The sequence below is a fragment of the Hemitrygon akajei genome, chromosome 11, assembly GCF_048418815.1.
Source record: "Hemitrygon akajei chromosome 11, sHemAka1.3, whole genome shotgun sequence".
Taxonomy (NCBI): Eukaryota; Metazoa; Chordata; class Chondrichthyes; order Myliobatiformes; family Dasyatidae; genus Hemitrygon; species Hemitrygon akajei.
In genome coordinates this window covers 43,517,603-43,536,965 of record NC_133134.1, presented here as the reverse complement: position 1 = coordinate 43,536,965, position 19,363 = coordinate 43,517,603, and the positions used below count along the sequence as shown (strand labels likewise).

Genomic DNA, 19,363 nt, shown 5'->3' with positions numbered 1-19,363 from the left:
AGTCCAAGATCTGCGGCTGTCCATGTTCCCCCTTTCCAAGTCCAAGGTCTGCGGCTGTCCATGTTCCCCCTTTCCAAGTCCAAGGTCTGCGGCTGTCCATGTTCCCCCTGTCCAAGTCCAAGGTCCGCGGCTGTCCATGTTCCCCCTTTCCAAGTCCAAGGTCTGCGGCTGTCCATGTTCCCCCTTTCCAAGTCCAAGGTCTGCGGCTGTCCATGTTCCCCCTGTCCAAGTCCAAGGTCTGCGGCTGTCCATGTTCCCCCTGTCCAAGTCCAAGGTCTGCGGCTGTCCATGTTCCCCCTGTCCAAGTCCAAGGTCCGCGGCTGTCCATGTTCCCCCTGTCCAAGTCCAAGGTCTGCGGCTGTCCATGTTCCCCCTGTCCAAGTCCAAGGTCTGCGGCTGTCCATGTTCCTCCTGTCCAAGTCCAAGATCTGCGGCTGTCCATGTTCCCCCTGTCCAAGTCCAAGGTCTGCGGCTGTCCATGTTCCCCCGTCCAAGTCCAAGGTCCGCAGCTGTCCATGTTCCCTCTGTCCAAGTCCAAGGTCTGCGGCTGTCCATGTTCCCCCTGTCCAAGTCCAAGGTCTGCGGCTGTCCATGTTCCCCAGGGTCCAAGTCCAAGGTCCGTGGCTGTCCATGTTCCCCAGGGTCCAAGTCCAAGGTCCGCGGCTGTCCATGTTCCCGCTGTCCAAGTCATGGCCGCAGTGATCCCAGTTCCCAGGCCCACGGCGATCCAAGTCCCTAGTCCCCTAGTCCGAGGTTCGTGTTCCTCTTTGTCCTCGATTTCCCGATCTTCTGTGTAGCGAGTAATAAACGCTATTTTATTGTACATAAGAAAGATGTGTTTGTGTCCTGCTTGTAGGTCCTCTCCCAGCACCCTTGTCCCCACCGCGTGACAGAGAGGGGTGACCAATTTGATAGTGCCTTCTTAACATAATTCGGAAGTGTAAAAAAATTTACTTTAAAAAGGAATTTATAACTCCTAATAATTGTTACGCCCAAATAAGTAAATTAATTTCTTACAATTTTAAAAGGAAGGTTAGTATTAACAAATACCAAATTATTCAAAGGAAAAAGTTCACTCTTATGAAAGTTAAGTTTATATCCTGAAAACTGACTAAAGCAGGAGAGTAAAGAAAGTACGGAAGGTAAAGAAGACTCCATATTAGAAATGTAGAGCAAAAGGTCATCAGCATAAAGCAAAACTTTATGGGTAATACTCCTCCTTAAAATACCAGTGATTCCTGGAAAGCAATAGCTAAAGGTTTTAAGACCACATCTAAAAGCAAAGGACAACCTTGTCAATCTAGTTCCACATTGAAGTTTAAATGGTTTAGAATTCTGAGAGTTAGTAAGTATCTGAGCGGAGGGAGATAGATAAAGTAATTTAATCCATTGAATAAAATCGGGCCCAAAGTTAAATATTTCTAAAGTTTTAAATAAATAATTCCATTCAACCCGATCAAAGGCTTTCTTAGCATCTAAGGATATCACACATTCCAATATCTCTTTAGAAGGAGAATAAATAACATTCAATAAATGATGAATATTAAAGTGGGAGTATCGATTTTTGATAAATCCAGTCTTTCATCAGAAGTAATGGATGGCAAAATATTTTCAGTCCTACGAGCCAAAATTTTAGATAAAATTTTAGTATCAACATTAAGTAATAAAATTGATCTATAAGAAGAACATTCAGCTGGATCCTTATTCTTTTTAAGAATAAGCAAAATAGAGGCTTCATAAAAAGATTGTGGCAACCTACCTAATTTAAAAGAGCCCGAAAGGACTGAACATAAGTGAGGTATAAGTAAAGAGGAAAATGACTTATAAAACTCTCCAGAAAATCCATCAGGACTCAGAGCCTTCCCCGAGTGCAAAGAGTGAACAACCTCGGCAATTTCCTCATAAGTAATGGGTTGATCCAGCAATTTTTGATTATCATCAGAAAGTGTAGGAATGTTTAGTCAATCTAAGAGATTATTCATTACAGTATTATCTTTAGGAGGATCAGAACTATAAAGTTTAGAATTCTCTAAAAGTGTTTATTTCTAAATGATCAGATGTTTTATCACCGTTAGCTTTACAAATATCTTTAATTTGTCGTTTATTTATAAAGGTCTTTAATTGGTTAGCCGATAGTTTACCGATTTTATCTCCATGAGCATAAAACTGACTTATATCTTTTAAAAGTTGAGTTTCAATTGGATAAATTAAAAGCAGATCATATTTAGTTTTAATTTCAACACGTCTTTTATATAAAACAGGATCTGGAGCCAAAGCATATTTTTGGTCTAATTGTTTCAACTGATTGGCTAATTCAATTCTCTCCTTATTAGCTTTTTTCTTAACACTTACGGTAAAAGAAATACCGTAGATTCCGGACTACAGAGCGCACCTGATTAAAAGCCGCTGGCTCTAATTTTAGAAATAAAATCATTTTTTTTATTATACAGGCCGCATCGGATTTTAGGCCGCACCGAATTTCAGGCGGAACGGATTTTCGGCGCACTGGATTTCCGGCGGACCGGATTTTCGGTGCACTGGATTTCCGGCGGACCGGATTTTCGGCGCACCGAATTTTCGGCCGCTTGTAATATGAGATATTTACACAGAAAGATATTACACGTGTTGGGCTTCAAATTCTGCCCTGTGTTCGTTTTGGAAGAGAGACAACCAACACCGGATTACAGTGCAGCGTGGCTTTATTGCAGAACGCGTTTTGCCTTCCCCTTACATTCTGCTCTTATTTATACTCCTTTTTCCCCCAAACCAAACCCTCGCTACACATATTTGGTAAGGCTAAACTTTGTTATACCTACCGGTATTTGGTAACATCGGACACTTGTGTCCTTATTGGCCCGATACCATTCACACACGAGTTTTACTGTTTTTTTGTTTACTGAATCGCTAGCAGTTTCGGTGCAGCGGAATCCTCAGTTTCGCTCCCTCCCTCCCTTGTACTGCTGTCTAATATCACGTGAGCCATTCCTGACCTGAAGCGGCAGTCCCAAATTAAATCTCCACCGTCTCACCATCGATTCATGTATGCCAAGATTACGCGCAGCAGCTCGATTTCCTTGTTCAACCGCCAGATTGATTGCCTTTAACTTAAAAGCTGCATCATATGCTTTTCTTCGAGTGTTTTCCATGTTGATGAGGGTGAGTACAAATGGCTGATTTACAATAATTTGTGAAGTGCGCTTGATTTATCGTACAATTTCATTGGACCTCTGTGAACTACTCATCAATTTTATTGGTCTACTGTTACGAGGCAAAATGTTTTGGCGGCATGGGAAAAAACTTTCTATTAGCCGCACCTTATTATAAGCCGCTATGTTCAATGCTGTTCAAAGCATGGGAAAAAAGTAGCGGCTTATAATCCGACATCTACGGTAATTTGTTCTCTAATGTAAGCCTTAAAAGCAATCCATAAAGTAAGACTAGAAGTCTTTTCTAGCGTATTCTCTTAAAAAAAAGAGTAATTTGTCTCTCCAAAGATTTTAAAAAATCCTTATCAGATAACAGAGTTGGATTAAAACGCCAGGATCTGTTTATTTGGGAGACATCTGGAAGATTTAAAGATAAAAACACAGGAGCATGATCTGAAACAGCAATTTCTTTATATTCACAGGATCGTACCAATGGAATCAATTGACTATCAACAAAAAAAAAATCAATCCTGGAATACGTATGATGGACATGAGAAAAAAATGTTTATCTGTTTATCTGTTGGGTGATAAAAGTGTCAAATATCAACAATATCACATCTCATTAGAAAAGATTCGATAAAGGAGGCAGATCTACTAAGAGTTAATCGTTTTAAAGATGAGCGATCTAAAACAGGGTCTAGACAACAGTCTCCTCCTAAAACCAGAGAATACAGACTTAAATCTGGTAAAAGTGAAAAAAAAGCATTAAAAAAAAACCTGGATCATTAATATTTGGGGCATACAAATTAACAAAAACCATTAATTTATTATCTTATTTCCCTGAGACTATAACAAAACGCCCATTGGTATCAGACACTACATTATGTTGAACGAAAGAAACTGAATTGTCTATAAGAATCGAAACTCCTCTGGCCTTAGCCTGAAAGGAGGAATGAAACAATGTCCTTCCAACGGCTGAAAAGACATAAATTATCACATTTACGAACATTTGTTTCTTGTAAAAAAAAATTGAGACATGTAATTTCTTAATATAATTAAATATCTTATTATGTTTCACAGGATGGTTTAATCTTTTCACATTAAAACTAAGTAAATTAATAGTATGGTCCATTTTAAACATTACTTAAAAGAGAAGTTAGAATAAAAACCACTGGAGTATATATTAAGTACAAACAATGAGCTTTAAGATAAAGTAACCAAGCAACAAATGAAGCTAAGAGTACCAAACAGCTGATAGAAAAGAAGAAACCCACCCAAAGAGAGAAAGTTGACCAAAGGGCATTCAACAGCTAAACCTACCAACATTACCCTTTGTTACGAACCCCGTAACTGGGTCACTTACCAGCAAAGATAGAGAGGTCCATTGAAGTCTGATGATACTATTGTTAACAGTATTAGTAAAAATACACAAAAATAATATCAATGCAAATATACAAATAATATATGTCATCAATACTAAATCTAAAAGTGCGGGTATAATAACGTCTTAATAAGCTGGCAAGGAAGGTGGGCTCTGTCGTGGGCAAAGTACTGGAGAGTTTAACATCGGTAAACATGAATGCTCCTCAGACAGGATGAAGAGGTCAATACTCCCCAATGCCATTAGGCTTTACAATTCAACCGCCAGGACTTAAGAACTTTTTAAAAGCTATTATTAATGCTTTTTGAGATAGTGATTTAGATGCATATCATATTTTTTTACTGAGTTAAGTATTGTATGTAATTAGTTTTGCTACAACAAGTGTATGGGACATTGGAAAAAAAGTTGTATTTCCCCATGGGGATGAATAAAGTATCTATCTATCTATCTATCTATCTATCTATCTATAATAATAATCAATACTGTGAGAGTTGAAGTAAATTAAGATGTGCGTGGGCTTGGAAGAGGTTAAAAGTCAGTGCAGAAAACAAATGTGATTTAATTATGTCTGATAAGCAGGAATGCAGAAGCGCCTGACAAGATTAACTGCTTGTGGAAAACAGAGCAGATATGTGAAGGTTGTAATCATTGAAGTCCTGAGATATGGACTATTGTTTTACAGAAATGTGTAAAAAACAACTCCAAATATGGAATGGGAAAACACTGAATCTAAGACTGTGTACCTCCTGAGTCAGGGAGGGGAGGGGTAAGGAAGAAGGATAAAACCTGCTGCCCTGTAAGGTTCAGGGTTCCCTTCTCTGAAGGCACCCAGCTCTGCAGAACTGTTAATAAACTTTGTTTCCTTGAATTTGTCTTGAAGCCATTATTTGGGAGCGTGGCTCGTTTCTGACAACTTGGGGGCTCGTCCGGGATCCACACTCCAGCCGTGAAGGGGGCAAGGAAGGACATCGGAGAAGGTGCACCCTGCCGAGTTCAGCAGTCCCTGATTCCTTGCTCGTCGCCCCGCGCGGCTTGAGCAAGTGATATCCGGTGGACTCAAGGAAACAAAGAGGGGTTGTCGAGGCAGTCGAGACAGTGAGCGATCGAGTAATTTCTGTGCACAGGACCCAGGTAAGAGATCCTGCAGTGACGTGGTACACGAGAATTGTGGAACTACGGGGTTACCCTGCAGGTGGATCCTGCAGAGACGTAGTGCACGAGAATTGTGGAACCACGGGGTAGCCTGCGTGTGGATAGCTGGGCGATCGCGGGAGTAAAGGTTCCGGAGTTGGACAGGAGTGATCGAGCTAGGTGGGTCACATTCAAATTAAATTCCTGCAGTGACGTGGTGCGCAAGGAGTGCGGAACCACGGGGTAGCCTGCGGGTGGATAGGAACCGGGCAAGTCCTCGAGATGGGAAATAAGGGGTCTAAGAGAGAAAAGGGTAAAGGAAATCCAGACGCCAATGATGAAAAATACCCCGGGGTACCCCCTGATAGTCCGTTGGGACGGATGTTAGAAAATTGGGATTACGGGAGGCGAAAAGGGAAGTCAAAGAAAAAAAATGATGCAGTACTGTGAATTCTGGTCCCGCCAGCCGATCCAAGGGTCGGCTGTGTGGTGGCCTAAGTTCGGGTCTAGCGAGGATTGGGTACAACAAGCCCTTAATCTGTACGTGAATTCAAAACCTAACGTTAAACCCGAAGAAAGTGATATGCCCTATGCTGGTTACCAACGACAAATAGTTATAAATTGAAAACGATAAATGAAGGGGGACAGAAAAAGAATACATGGGAGGTGCTCGAGCACCCGCTGCCCCCATATGTGCCCCCTACCACTCCGCAAATCGATGACCTTGAGGCAAGCGAAAGTGAAAATGAATCGGCAGCTGCAGCTGGAGAAGATGCAGACCAGGGTGAAGAGGAAACGGAGCGTGCAAAACCGCAGAGTATAGGAGCCAGGAGGATGGAAACCAGGTCACAAACAGCTAAAAATCACAAAGAGGAAGTCGAACAGACCGCCAGACTATATCCTCTGAGAGAAGTACCTATGGGAGGAGCAAATGGAGGGACGGGGTATGTTAATGTTCCCCTGACTAGCGCTGAGGTACGGAATTTTAAAAAGGAAATGAAAGGCTTATTAGAAGACCCCATGGGCCTGGCTGAACAGTTGGATCAATTCCTAGGACCCAACACATATACCTGGGATGAAATGCACTCAATTATGGGAACCTTGTTTTCCACCCAAGAAAGACAAATGATAAGACAGGCGGCCATGGTAATGTAGGAAAGGGAACAGCCAGGCCAAGCAGAGCCGCAACAGAAATTCCCTCTTGTGGACCCCGAATGGGGTAAGCAAATGGAGGGGGGCCGAAGAAATATGAGAGATATGCGAAAATTCCTAATAAAGGGAATAAGACAGGCGGTTCCGAAGGGACACAACTTTACCAAGGCATTTGGGAGCCACCAAAATCCCAAGGAGACTCCGTCCGACTTCCTAGATAAAATCTGGAGGAATATGCAACAATACGCGGGAATAGACACTGAAACGGAGGTTGGCCAACAGCTGATTCGTGTTGAATTTGTATCGAAGGCATGGCCAGATATAAGAAAAAAACTGGAAAAAGTAGAAGACTGGAATACTAAACCCTTGAGTGAACTACTTAGGGAGGCACAGAAAGTATTTGTAAGAAGGGATGAAGAGAAGCAGAAGAAAGCAGCCAAGATAATGGTCCAGACGGTCCAACAGGTGACCGCAGACAAAAGAGAAAGAAGAGACCCATGGCCGGGACGAAGTGGCAGCCAAGATCGAAGTAGGGGACCCAGGAGGGCCCCTAGATGTTTTCACTGCAACGAAGAGGGACACTTCAGGCGCGAGTGCCCCAGATACCGACGGGAAGTGCGCTCGTACGCCATGATGGAAGAAGAGTACTAGGGGGGTCGGGGGTTCCAACCCTTGGGGAAGAAAAATCATCGGCAGGAACCCCTGGTAAACTTGAAATTAGGTCCCCAAGGGTGCGACACAACCTTCATGGTCGGCTCAGTCCTGTGAGTTATACGCGCTCCAAAGGGCTCTGATAATATTGGAAAAGAGAGTCGGAACTGTATACACTGACTCCAAATACGCCTATGGAATAGTACATACATTTGGGAAGATATGGAAAGAAAGAGGACTGATAACGGCCAGGGGAAAAGGACTGGCACATGAACAAATGATAAGTATGACATTGGAAGCCCTGGCCTTACCGACTGAAATTGCGGTAGTGCATGTACCCGGACATCAAAAAGGATCGACACCTGATGCTGTGGGGAACCGTCTGGCGGACGAGGAGGCCAAACGGGCAGCAGTTGAAGAACCGGTGCAACTCCTGACTTTGATACCAGTGAGAGAAGGACTTACTAAACTGCCTGTGTTTACTCAAATGGAGATTGACAACATGAACCAACTAGGAGCCCGGAAAGACACTGATGGTAAATGGAGAATCTCCAATGGAAGACAGGTGCTAAATAAGGAAGTGATCCGCAACATACTCCAACAACTGCACCAACAGACCCACTGGGGAGCGCAGGCAATGTGTGACACGGTACTTAGGGAATATGCATGCAAGGGAATCTACACTTTGGCCCAACAAGAGGTAACTGGATGTCCAACGTGCCAGCGAATAAACAAGAAAGTGATGCGATCCATCCCAAGAGGCGGCCAACCCCTGGCCATGAGACCCTTCCATGGAATCCAAATCGACTTCACCGAGCTGCCCCAAGTGCAGAGATGGAAATACTTATTGGTAATCGTGGATCACTTTACACGCTGGGTGGAAGCATACCCAACTACTAAGGCAGATGCGCCCACAGTAGCTCGGATACTACTTGAGAACATAATCCCCAGATATGGAATCGTGGGGTCCATAGACTCTGACCGGGGGACACACTTCACCTCCAAGACGCACCAGTTAATTTGCGATGCACTTGATATCGAATGGAAGTACCATACCCCGTGGCATCCCCAGAGTTCGGGAAGAGTAGAACGAATGAACAGCATCCTGAAGGCACAGCTAACCAAGTTGATGTTGGAAACCAAGCTACCATGGACCAAGTGTTTGCCGATCGCTCTCCTGAGAATACGTACAGCGCCCCGAAAGGAAATAGGAGTATCTCCTTATGAGATGCTCTTTGGACTGCCATATTGGAATAAAAAAGAGGGGTATCCCACACTACAGGGGGGTGATTTATTTGTAAAGAACCATTTACTGGCCTTGTCCCGTTCCTTTGCAGAGCTACGCAAGAAAGGTCTGCTCGCCCAGACGCTGCCTCTTGACTTCGCTCTACACCAAGTAACCCCAGGGGATTGGGTTCTGGTGAAAACTTGGAAGCCAGAGAAGCTCCAACCGCAGTGGGAAGGCCCCTTCCAGGTCCTGCTCACAACTGAAGCTGCAGCTCGGACAAAAGAAAAAGGGTGGACACACGCGTCAAGAATAAAGGGGCCTGTGAAGCCTGAGAGCGGTGACGAGTGGACCTGTGAACCAGGAGAAAAACCATTGGTGGTGAAACTAAAGAGGCAACAGAGATGAGTCGCATGAAGAGCGCAGTAATATGGACAATTTGTATTATACTGTGTATATTATGTGTTGGGAGGATGGAGGGAAGATGTGATAAGTGTCGAACAACAGTGTGGGTGAGAAGTTGGGTCTTCCCTGGATCCTTCGTATCCCACTCGCATGTAAATGACCGTTGTTATGATAAAAGCAGAAGGGTGTTGGGAAAATGGTAAGCCGTACTATCAGGTCTATAATAAAGGCGGTTGGTGGCGAACAGTACTCTGGATGGTGGGAGGTGGATTAATGAGTTTGATGCTTTTACCCTGCCTCATTCCCTGTGTACAAGCACTAATAAGACGAAGTGTGTCACAACTTCAGGCAATAGCAATACCTCAGCACGGCACTGGCATTGGAGCTGTTGGCAAAACAGCAGAGTCAGATGCGAACAGCAATATACCAGAACAGGCTGGCTGTGGATTACCTATTGGCCTCTGAAGGCGGGGTATGTGGGAAGTTCAATCTTACAAACTGTTGCCTTAAGATAGACGACAGTGGAAAGGCCGTGTTAAAAATATCCGACAAAATTTGGAAACTGGCCCACGTGCCAGTACAAAACTGGAGATCCCTGGGGAACATGAGTTGGCTAGACAGGCTACTGGGAGGTAGTTGGTGGCGCACCGCTCTCCTAGTAGCAGGCGGGGGTCTAATGATTCTCTTACTTTTGCCGTGTTTGATTCCTTGTATACGAACACTGATCAGGCGCAGTATATTCCAGCTCCAGGCAGTAGCGATACCCCAACATGGGACAAACAAGCTAAAACTTATGCTATTAAAGAAGAAAGTTGACCCTCCACGGGGGGCAGAGGAAGGACGGTGGGCCCCCTGGAAAGAGGAGAAATGCTAGCTGCTACGCACATCTTAAAAAGAAAAAGGGTGGAATTGTGAGAGTTGAAGTAAATTAAGATGTGCGTGGGCTTGGAAGAGGTTAAAAGTCAGTGCAGAAAACAAATGTGATTTAATTATGTCTGGGTTAAAGTCAGTAAACAAATGTGATTTAATTATGTCTGATAAGCAGGAATGCAGAAGCACCTGACAAGATTAATTGCTTGTGGAAAACAGAGCAGATATGCGAAGGTTGTAATCATTGAAGTCCTGAGATATGGACTATTGTTTTACAGAAATGTGTAAAAAACAACTCCAAATATGGAATGGGAAAACACTGAATCTAAGACTGTGTACCTCCCGAGTCAGGGAGGGGAGGGGTAAGGAAGAAGGATAAAACCTGCTGCCCTGTAAGGTTCAGGGTTCCCTTCTCTGAAGGCACCCAGCTCTGCAGAACTGTTAATAAACTTTGTTTCCTTGAATTTGTCTTGAAGCCATTATTCGGGAGCGTGGCTCGTTTCTGACAAATACAAAATAAGCTCTATCGTTGTCTAAGGGATAATGAATTGTCCGATGGAAATATACAGTTCACTGCAGTTCCACAAGCTGCCGTCTTTTGGTTGTCGCTGTGTTGCACTTTGTTGGAGAGAGAGAGAAATGGGAATAGAATGGGAACAGTTATCGCTACGGGTTTTCCAACCTTTATGATCTTGCCCCGTCAGGAGTCTCATTGTTGTGGCCTTTCACTTGTGGCCTCTCCTTTAGCTAAAGCCATTCTTCCGTGGTGAGCCCGCCAATCCCAGGCAAGGGAAGGACGCACACGAGCCCCCACCGGCTGTCGCTATTAAACGCTGTCACGGGATTTCTAGCGTTTCTCCTGGTGCGTCTAAAGGGTTTGTTCCCCAGACCCTCGTTTGTCCTTACTCACGGGGTCTTAGATGTCAATCAGGTTGGGATGATGCAATCCCTCAACCAGCCCACTCTGGTCGTCCCCTGAGGGGCTTCAATGAATAGTACAGTACTCAATACACAATTCCGTCTCCAAGAGACAATGGCCGTTATCAGTGGCTTTGTTTTCGCTGAGGCCAGGACACATTCCAAACCTTGTGGATTCTGCGTGTCTCTCTCTCATTTCCTGGGTCCCAGACCCGAATTAATAGCGATCTTGCGATTCTCAAAAAGGAGGGGGGCGACTTTGTTCCCTTCGGCCCCTCAGAGTTGTGGCACATTCGTAACACCTTCTAAAACAATCTACTAGCTGAGCGCCAAACAATTGTCAAGGCTAACTGCATTCCAACAAGACCCAACATAAAACAGAGCAAAATTAAACATTAAAAAAACCTCATGAAAAAATATAGTATAAAATATTAAACAGAACTAAGAAAATTCAGAACATATTAACTTGGAAAGTATGAACTCAATGAAAACTTACTGATGTTAAATCCTTAATTTTCTAACCAAAGAAATAAAAGTTCAAAAAAATTAGATATGAAGGTATACCAAAAGAAAAAAAAACAATTTTCATAAAAGAAAGTAATGTACAGTTAGACTGCTGATTCTAAAAAAAAAGGATCCATCAGGCATGCGTAACATAGATTTATGTAGGGAATTATTGAACAGTTAAACTTCTGATACTGATTCGGAAATTTAAAAATCCTCTACCTCTTGAGTGGAACGGAACCATTTCTGAGAGACATTTTTCAAAATGATTCTAAGACAAGCGGGGTAACGATAAAAGGGTTTAAAACTTTTATTATACAATTCCGACATAACCTTTTTAAACTTGAAGCGTTCATTCAACACCTCGGGTGAAAAATCCTCTACAATTCTGATCTTCTGGCCTTCATAATCGATCATACCTTTCTGATGAGATTCACAAATTAAAAGTTCCTTTGTTTGAAAGTCGTGAAGATAAATGATCACTGAGCGGGGTCGTTCTCCTGGAGGAGGCCTTGGCACTGCCGATCTATGAGCTCGGTCTATTTTAGGTGGAGATTTTAAAATATTCAGAATAAGTTAGCCAAAAGGTTTGCAAAAACTTCCGAAGGCTGATTGCCTTCCATTAACTCTTTAAAACCCAGAATTCGTAAATTATTTCTTCTGCTTCTATTTTCTAAGTCGATAATCTTCTGTCTTAATTTTTCATTAACCTTTGACTGTTTATCACAGATCTTTTCCAGGTCATCAATCTTTGCATACAACATTGTCAAAGTGTCTTCATTCTCTTTTATCTGTTTGTCGTATTCACTTAAAGTTTATTGAATAGAACGCAATTTTACATCCATTCATTTAAATTCAGCGCTGAGTTGCCGGAATTTCTGCTGGAACTCCTCCGACAGTTCATTCTTATGCTTCCAAAGTGTCTGCATAATAGATTCCAAAGTTACAGGAGGGTCCTCTTCTTTTTTAGTAAGCTTTGGAACCCCTCATCGTAGAACAACATTGCGTTTAAAAGTAAGTTTTCAAAACAAGTTGGAAACAGTAAATTAAGTAGAGTAACAGCAACTATAAAAACGCTGCTACTCCATCGACAGCTAGTAGTGATCGTTTTCCTTTTCTTTGATGCATCACCAGCACGTGCATCGGATTTACGGTTTGGAGGCATGGTTACAAGGGTAAATAAGAGAAAAATTTAAGCCAAATACAAAGTTACACACTCAACACACTGTTAACGGCAATGTGATCCGACTTAAAATGACGGACGGCGTTCTCCTTCCTTGAGCCGACAAACCGCTGAAGCCGTGCATTGTTTTCATGAGTGTCACAAAGTAGTGCGTGCGTTCGTTATTATGAACCATTGCATTTAACTCAAATTTTCAATATAAAAGGCTTTATGGCAATCTGTTCGTAAGTAAGAGTTGTCTGTAAGTTGGACGTTCGTAACCCGGGGACTGCCTGTAGTCTCAGCATCGGTACCCAAGAAGCTACTCCAGATGGCTGGTATTGATGCTTGCTGCACCTCAGCCAGAGGCTGCACAGCTACACTGGGCAACTTTGGTAAGTCAGAGTCCTGATCTTGGCAAAAGCATTTCTACTTATTTTTATGTGTAACTTTTGTGGAAAAAGTTGTGAATCTCTTGGTGTTGGAGTTGTAATTGTTTGAAGGTAGAACAATAAAAAATTATTTGTTTACTGACACCAATGTTAGTTAATGGTTGGAGACCATTATAAATTTTGTGACTTTATAACTTAGTTGTGCTTAGTTTAAAATACTTTTTGTGTGTCTCAGTTCTGCATAATTTAACCTGCTGGTCTGTAATAGTGAGAGAGGGAAATGGAAAAAAAAGATATGGGTGTTTTTTTAAGGTGAACACTGAATTTCAAGATTCATTTTTAAACTAACTGAACTGGCATGATTTCTTTTGCGTATTTACAGATAAAGCTACCTTTAATGCCTTCTCTAAGATTTACAGCGATCTGACCCCAGACTTTTGGAAAGAGACTGTATTTACCATGTATGGATGAACCATGCATAATAAATTACATTTTTAATTAACTTCTAGGTAATACACTTTAGTTTGTATTTAGTGGTGGTATCTGTTTCATTGGTCAGCATTGCCAGCTTTCAAATATGTTTTTCCTTTTTAGGAGTTCACTGATCACCTGGCCAAAACTCACACCCGTGTGTCTGTTCAGAGGTCCCAGTCTGCTGTTGCTATAGCAACATAAGCATTTATGGAAGAATGAAATAAAATAAAATCATTTTCTCATGATCTTGTGTTAGTGTGTTCTGTTGTGATGAGAAATAGATTATGAATAAGTATGTAGGTCCCAGTCTGCTGTTGCTGAAAATGAAAGTCAGTATTCTTGGAATTCTGTATCGGATTTGGAAAAGGCAAAAGTACCACCAATGGATAACAGTAAGTTGGGAAGAAGAATTCATTGAATAATTGATTATAAATATTTGGCAGTTTGGGCTATCATCTGGGATCAACAATTCAAACTAATGCCAACATGGTTAAGGGGAAAACCCAAAAGTAAAATACTACAGATGTTGGAAATGCAAGATTGTCTGAAGACCATCTATGGTTTAGCTTGATAACTTCTCATGGGAGAAGGGGAGGAGTGAAGTTGATGGTGAAGGTGATAAAAGGGCTGGAGAAATGGGAAGTGGAAGTAAAATGGGTGACCACTTGGAGATCCCACTCTTTCTGGCGAATGGAGCATTACTGCTTGGCAGTTTCCCAATCTAGATTGCCTTTCACTGACATACCAGCCATACTGCTAGCACCAGACACAATATATAACCCCAGCATTCACAGGTCAGCTCAGCAGGAAGGACTGTTTGGGGCCCTGAATGGTAGTGAGGGAGGTGGTGTAGCTCTTGTTCTAGACAGGAGCAGAGATCAATGTGGAGGGGCGAATGGACCAGGGAGTTGTGGAAATCAGAAAGTGGAGGGAAAGATGGTGGAATCCCATTGGAGATGGCAGTTGTGGACAATTATCTGCTGGACGTGGAGGATGGTGGGGCAGTAGGGGAGGACAAGAAGAACCCTATCCCTTGTAGGGTGGTGGGAGAATAGGGAGAGAGCAGACGTCCATGAAATAGAAGACATGGTTGAGGGCAGCGTGGATAGTGGAGGAAGGGAAGACCCTTTCTTTGAAGGACATCTTCATTCTGGAATGAAAAGCCTCATCCTGAGAGCAGTAGTGGGGACAGGAATTGAGAGAAGGGGATGGTGTTTTTAAACAAGTGAAAGGTAAGAGGCGACATAGTACAGGTAGCTGTGAGTCCATGGGTTTACAATAGACATTAGATAAGCTGTCTACAGATTTAGTGAGATTGAGAAAGGGGAGGGAGGTGTTAGAAATAGACCAGGTAAATTTGAGGGCAGGGTGGAAATTGGAGGTGAAGTGGATGAAGTCAACGAGTTCCACATAGATGTTGAAAGTAGCACCAATGCAGTCATCAATGTAGCAAAGGAAAATTGTGGGACAGCTATGCTGCCAACGAACAGGCAGGCATGGTCACAGGTCAACTTCCCAGCTTTTTACTTCACCGCCCCCCCAGCTTTCACCTATCATCGTTTTTCTCCACAACCCACCCACCCTTAACTCCTCAGCTTTGTCCTCCAGTCCTACTAAAGGGTCTCAGCCCGAAATGTCAACAGTACACTTTTGCATAGATGCTGCCTGACCTGCTGAGTTGCTCCAGCTTTGTGTGTGTTGCTTGGATTTTCAGGATCTACAGATTTTCTCGTGTCAATTGTGATTGAATTACTGAACAGCATGTAGATGCCAACTACAATTTTAAAGCTGGTTTCATGTACCCCAGCTCGACATGATATAACAACAGATTTAGGCACCTGGCTTTCAACTGTCAAGAACCAAGGTTTTATTTCATTCCCAAGCTATAGCAAAATCATTGATTGTCAAGCATTCCATTGCATTAGTACAAAGCAAAAAAAAAACCTTCAAGTGCCTAATATTTGAAATTAAGCAGAAAATGATCAGAAACATTATGGTCAAGCAACACTCAATTTAGATCTGAAACACCTTTCCTCAGACTATGAACAGTTCTTTATATATTAAAGTTTTTCAGAAGAGGAACAAATGGATCAAGACAAAGTGTAATCGTTCCTTTCCACATTAGTCAGAAAATCAGCAGCAATGCAAGTGTTAATTCAAGGTTGTTTTCCAATGTGGTCAAAAGATACAGCTCAATTGAAAGAATGATTAAAACATCAAGCTATTCAACATTTCCACTACTGTTTTATTTCACTTCTAACAGCTAACATATTTCATCTAATCTCAGTACAAGTCTCTAATTTAGTTTTAAGAGCATTATACAATTCAGGAATGGTAAATATATTGTTTCAATATCCACTCAGGTGTGGAACCCAGTGCAGTCTTCTGCTGCTGTAACCCATCCACTTCATGATTCAATGTGTTGCATGTTCAGAGATGCCCTTCTGCACATCACTGTGGGAACAGCTATTTGAGTTACTGTTGCCTTTCCATCTGCTTGAACTAGTCTGGCCAATCTCCAGACCTCATGAACAAGGCATTTTCACCCACAGAACTGCCGCTCAAAGGAGGTTTTCTGTTTTTCGCACCATTCTTTATAAACTTTAGAGACTGTTGTGCGTGAAAAGCCCAGGAGATCAGCAGTTTTTGAGATGCTCAGACCGCTCAGCCTGGCACCAATAATCATTCCACGTTCAAAGTCACTTAGATCACATTTCTTCTCCATGCTGTCGTTTGGTCAGAACTGTACCTCTTGACCGTTAAAAGATGTACCTAACAAATTAGCCACTGAGTGTGGTGATGCTCCTGTGCAAACAATGAGCACACTTCAATCCACTAAACTTCAGACCTGAAAAGGCAAGAATGAAAAAAATAAGTTAAGTACTTCTCATTAAATTACAATTTAACAATTAATCAGACCTTGTATACAATAGAATCCTGAGTTCAAATGACCTTATAACTTTGCACCTTATTTACCTGCACTGCACTTTGTAATCACAACACTAATCAGCACCGTTATTGCTTTTCCTTTGTACTAATTTAGTGTAATTATGCCATGGACTTACCTGTATAGATAGCATCCAACAGCAAATGTGACAATAAACCAATTTAAACTACTGAACAAGAAGTGTAATAGAAGTGCTCAACAGGTCAAGGAAAATCAGAACAAAGGTAACATGACTCTGGGAAGAGAAAATAAAGTTACAGAGGGTGGAAGGACAAAGGACACTTGTTTCTAATAGTGCAAGGCTCAGGTCTTTGAAATTCCAAGAGACCACCCAGTCAAATTAATGGGTGCAGTTGGAAAGCGCACAGAAGCTATGAATAAGGGCAGCAAGAACAAAGCACAAGTTGCAAGATTGTAAATTGTTTTTCAAGTGTGGTACTAGATGAGAAGTGTATACAGTCAGCACTCCTTATCCGCGGGTTCTGAATGCATGAGTTCAACCAACCACAGATTGGGAAATCCCGGAAGTTCTCTCTCCAGCCCTTGTTGCTTGAGCATGTAGAGACTTTTCTTCTTGTCCCTTAACACCACAGTATAACAACCATTTACATTGTATTAGGTATTATAAGTAATCTAGAGATGATTTAAAGTATATGGGAGGATGTGCATAGGTTACCGCAGATGGGGAATTGAAAAAAAACACTGGAAGTTCTCCAAGTCAGAACAGGTATATCCGGTATTATTTAGCGTCAGTTAGTCAAATGTTTGTCTTAGTATATCGTATATATTTTACCTTTCTATGCATGTAAAACACTTAAGAAACGTATGTATTTCAATGACTAAACCACTGCTTTCCTTAGTAATAATTGTAGCTTTCATCAGGGCAGGGCCTTCACATGCTTCATTATTCTCACTTTATCCTTTAAACATGTTCCTATTGTTGACCGACTGTAGCCTAATGCTTTTTCAATGACCGATGGCATTTCGCCACTTTCTGATCACTTTATTATTTCCACTTTATTTTCAATCGTGATCATTTTCCGGAACAGAAAAACTGCATGCTGGTGGACTTTAGGACCCGGCGGAGGTCCTGAGCTCCGCCGGGTCCTAAAGTCCACCAACTTGAACATCCGCATGGGGTCCCGGAACGAATCCCCATAGATAAGGAGAGCCGACTGTATTTAAATTACAGTAAAGTAGAAATGAAAATCATTAAAAGTGAAATAAAGTGTGGATAAAACAAAGGAATTAAGAGAGAACAGGAAGATATCTTTATAATATCCAAAAGAAGTGGGATGGTTGAGAAATATAAGGGGGGTTAATATTGAGCTTGAGGTTTGGTGCATAAACACAAGAAAGTCTACATTTGCTGGAAATCCAAAGCAACACACAAAATACTGGAGAAGCTCCGGTCAGGCAGCATCTATGGAAATGAATAGTCAAATGTCGATTATCTGTTCATTTCCATGGATGCTGCCTGACCTGCTGAGTTCCTCCAGTATTTTGTGTCGGGTTAAATAGTACATTGTTTCTAATAAACAATGACAAGATCTCAGGATTATTGCTTTAAATATATAATGCAGTTTTCAAAGAATACAGGTTTTTTAAAATATAGAATTGGATTCAAATAAACATATAGGGTTTAGATATCCTGACCCACACTCCAGTTCAGAAGGTGACACTAAGATTGTACGACTTACAGCCAGTTGTCAGCTGTCAAAGCCAGGAACCAAGTGGCTGAACGCAAAAGAACAGTACTGTGGGGCATGAACAGGGCTGGATGTTCAAGAGAAAATTAGGCCCACAACCAGGCCAGTGTCCAGCAAGCTCAGAAATTTAAATGGAATGAAGGATATTTGATCAGCAATAGATCAAAAAGACTGCTTCTGTACTGCCAATTATGCAAAACTTTTTTTGTCAAAAGCTATTATCCTCTCAACATCACTTGGGTTTACATTTTTTGATTTTTCAACATCCGTTCCTTGATGTCCATTTATTGGTATGCGGGTTTTATCAGCCACAAATAAGAACAGTGGGCAATAAGCTTAGCATACCAGTTAATTTTGGCACACTTATCTTACCAACAACAATAGATAATGCTGTTGTTAACTTTCAGAGTATGCCACACTCGAACAGGCAAGCCACCCGACTATAAACAATGACAGCAGCATGAAACACTGCTTGTTGTCCTGTTAGTCACTGCTGATATCAATCCAAAATTTAAAATATCCACTAGCTTGTGAAAACGTATCAACACCAGGTGGGAGGTACCAGATGATAGAACTCCAGATTAAATCAAAATGCTGAAATCTGGAGCAACAATTTGCTGGAAGAACTCAGCAGTTCATGCAGAATGTCTGGGAGGATAAAAAAGTCAACAACCTTTCAGGTCAAGATCCTTTATCACTCTTCCAACAGATTGCTGTTCAAGGTGGTGGTATGGATCATTAAGGACCCTCATCATCTGACCTCTTCTCTCTACCATTGGGGAGAGGCCCACACTCAACAATTAGAAACAATCCCCCCCCCCCCAACACTATCAGATTTCCAAAGTTCATGGACTTAGTTTTGTGCTGCACTATTGATAACAATACTCCATACCTTTAAACAACGCCTTTGCCGTAAAATGAACCTTTCACGACATACGAGACAGATAACAAATTAACGCTCAACAGGTGCAAACATTTGCATTGTAACCTTTAAAAAAAATTAGTAAATTTTTTCCCCCACCATCAAATTTTGAACCGCTCGTGAATATCATTTTGTAGTATGACATCTTAAATATGTTTGTATGCCCAGCACCTGATACTACAAACAATCGTTTTCGATAACGAAGTGCTGTGTTGAATAACGACTGCAATTTGTAGTTTTATACCGTGAATTATCAGGCATTTACAATCACCTCACCTTCCTCACTCTGGAATACAAAAGGCCGCAGTATTACCGACCTACTAATTTATACCCCCTCCACGTCGTCACCGCACCGCTTCCCCCGCCCCGACTCT

The 19,363-nt window shown here is 42.0% G+C and overlaps 2 long non-coding RNA genes and 1 other non-coding gene across 7 annotated transcripts in view; 1 reads left to right on the top strand and 2 right to left on the bottom strand.

The window, feature by feature from the left end:
* The window catches only part of LOC140735548 (uncharacterized), a 72,864-nt gene extending 59,208 nt beyond the window's left edge, over nt 1–13,656 (top strand). For all 5 annotated transcript variants that reach the window (XR_012100775.1, XR_012100773.1, XR_012100774.1 and 2 more), the window contains one exon: nt 13,532–13,656. This is a non-coding gene — a long non-coding RNA (uncharacterized lncRNA). The remainder of the gene's footprint in view (nt 1–13,531) is intronic.
* Nucleotides 13,657–15,254: 1,598 nt separating this feature from the next.
* LOC140735542 (uncharacterized) lies at nt 15,255–19,355 on the bottom strand. The gene is made up of 2 exons (XR_012100770.1): nt 19,266–19,355; nt 15,255–16,259 (listed from the first exon to the last, which is right to left on the bottom strand). It is a non-coding gene; the product is annotated as an uncharacterized lncRNA (long non-coding RNA).
* On the bottom strand, nt 18,350–18,479 carry LOC140736418 (small nucleolar RNA ACA64). The gene has a single exon (XR_012100951.1). It is a non-coding gene; the product is annotated as a small nucleolar RNA ACA64 (small nucleolar RNA).
* Nucleotides 19,356–19,363: the final 8 nt, after the last annotated feature.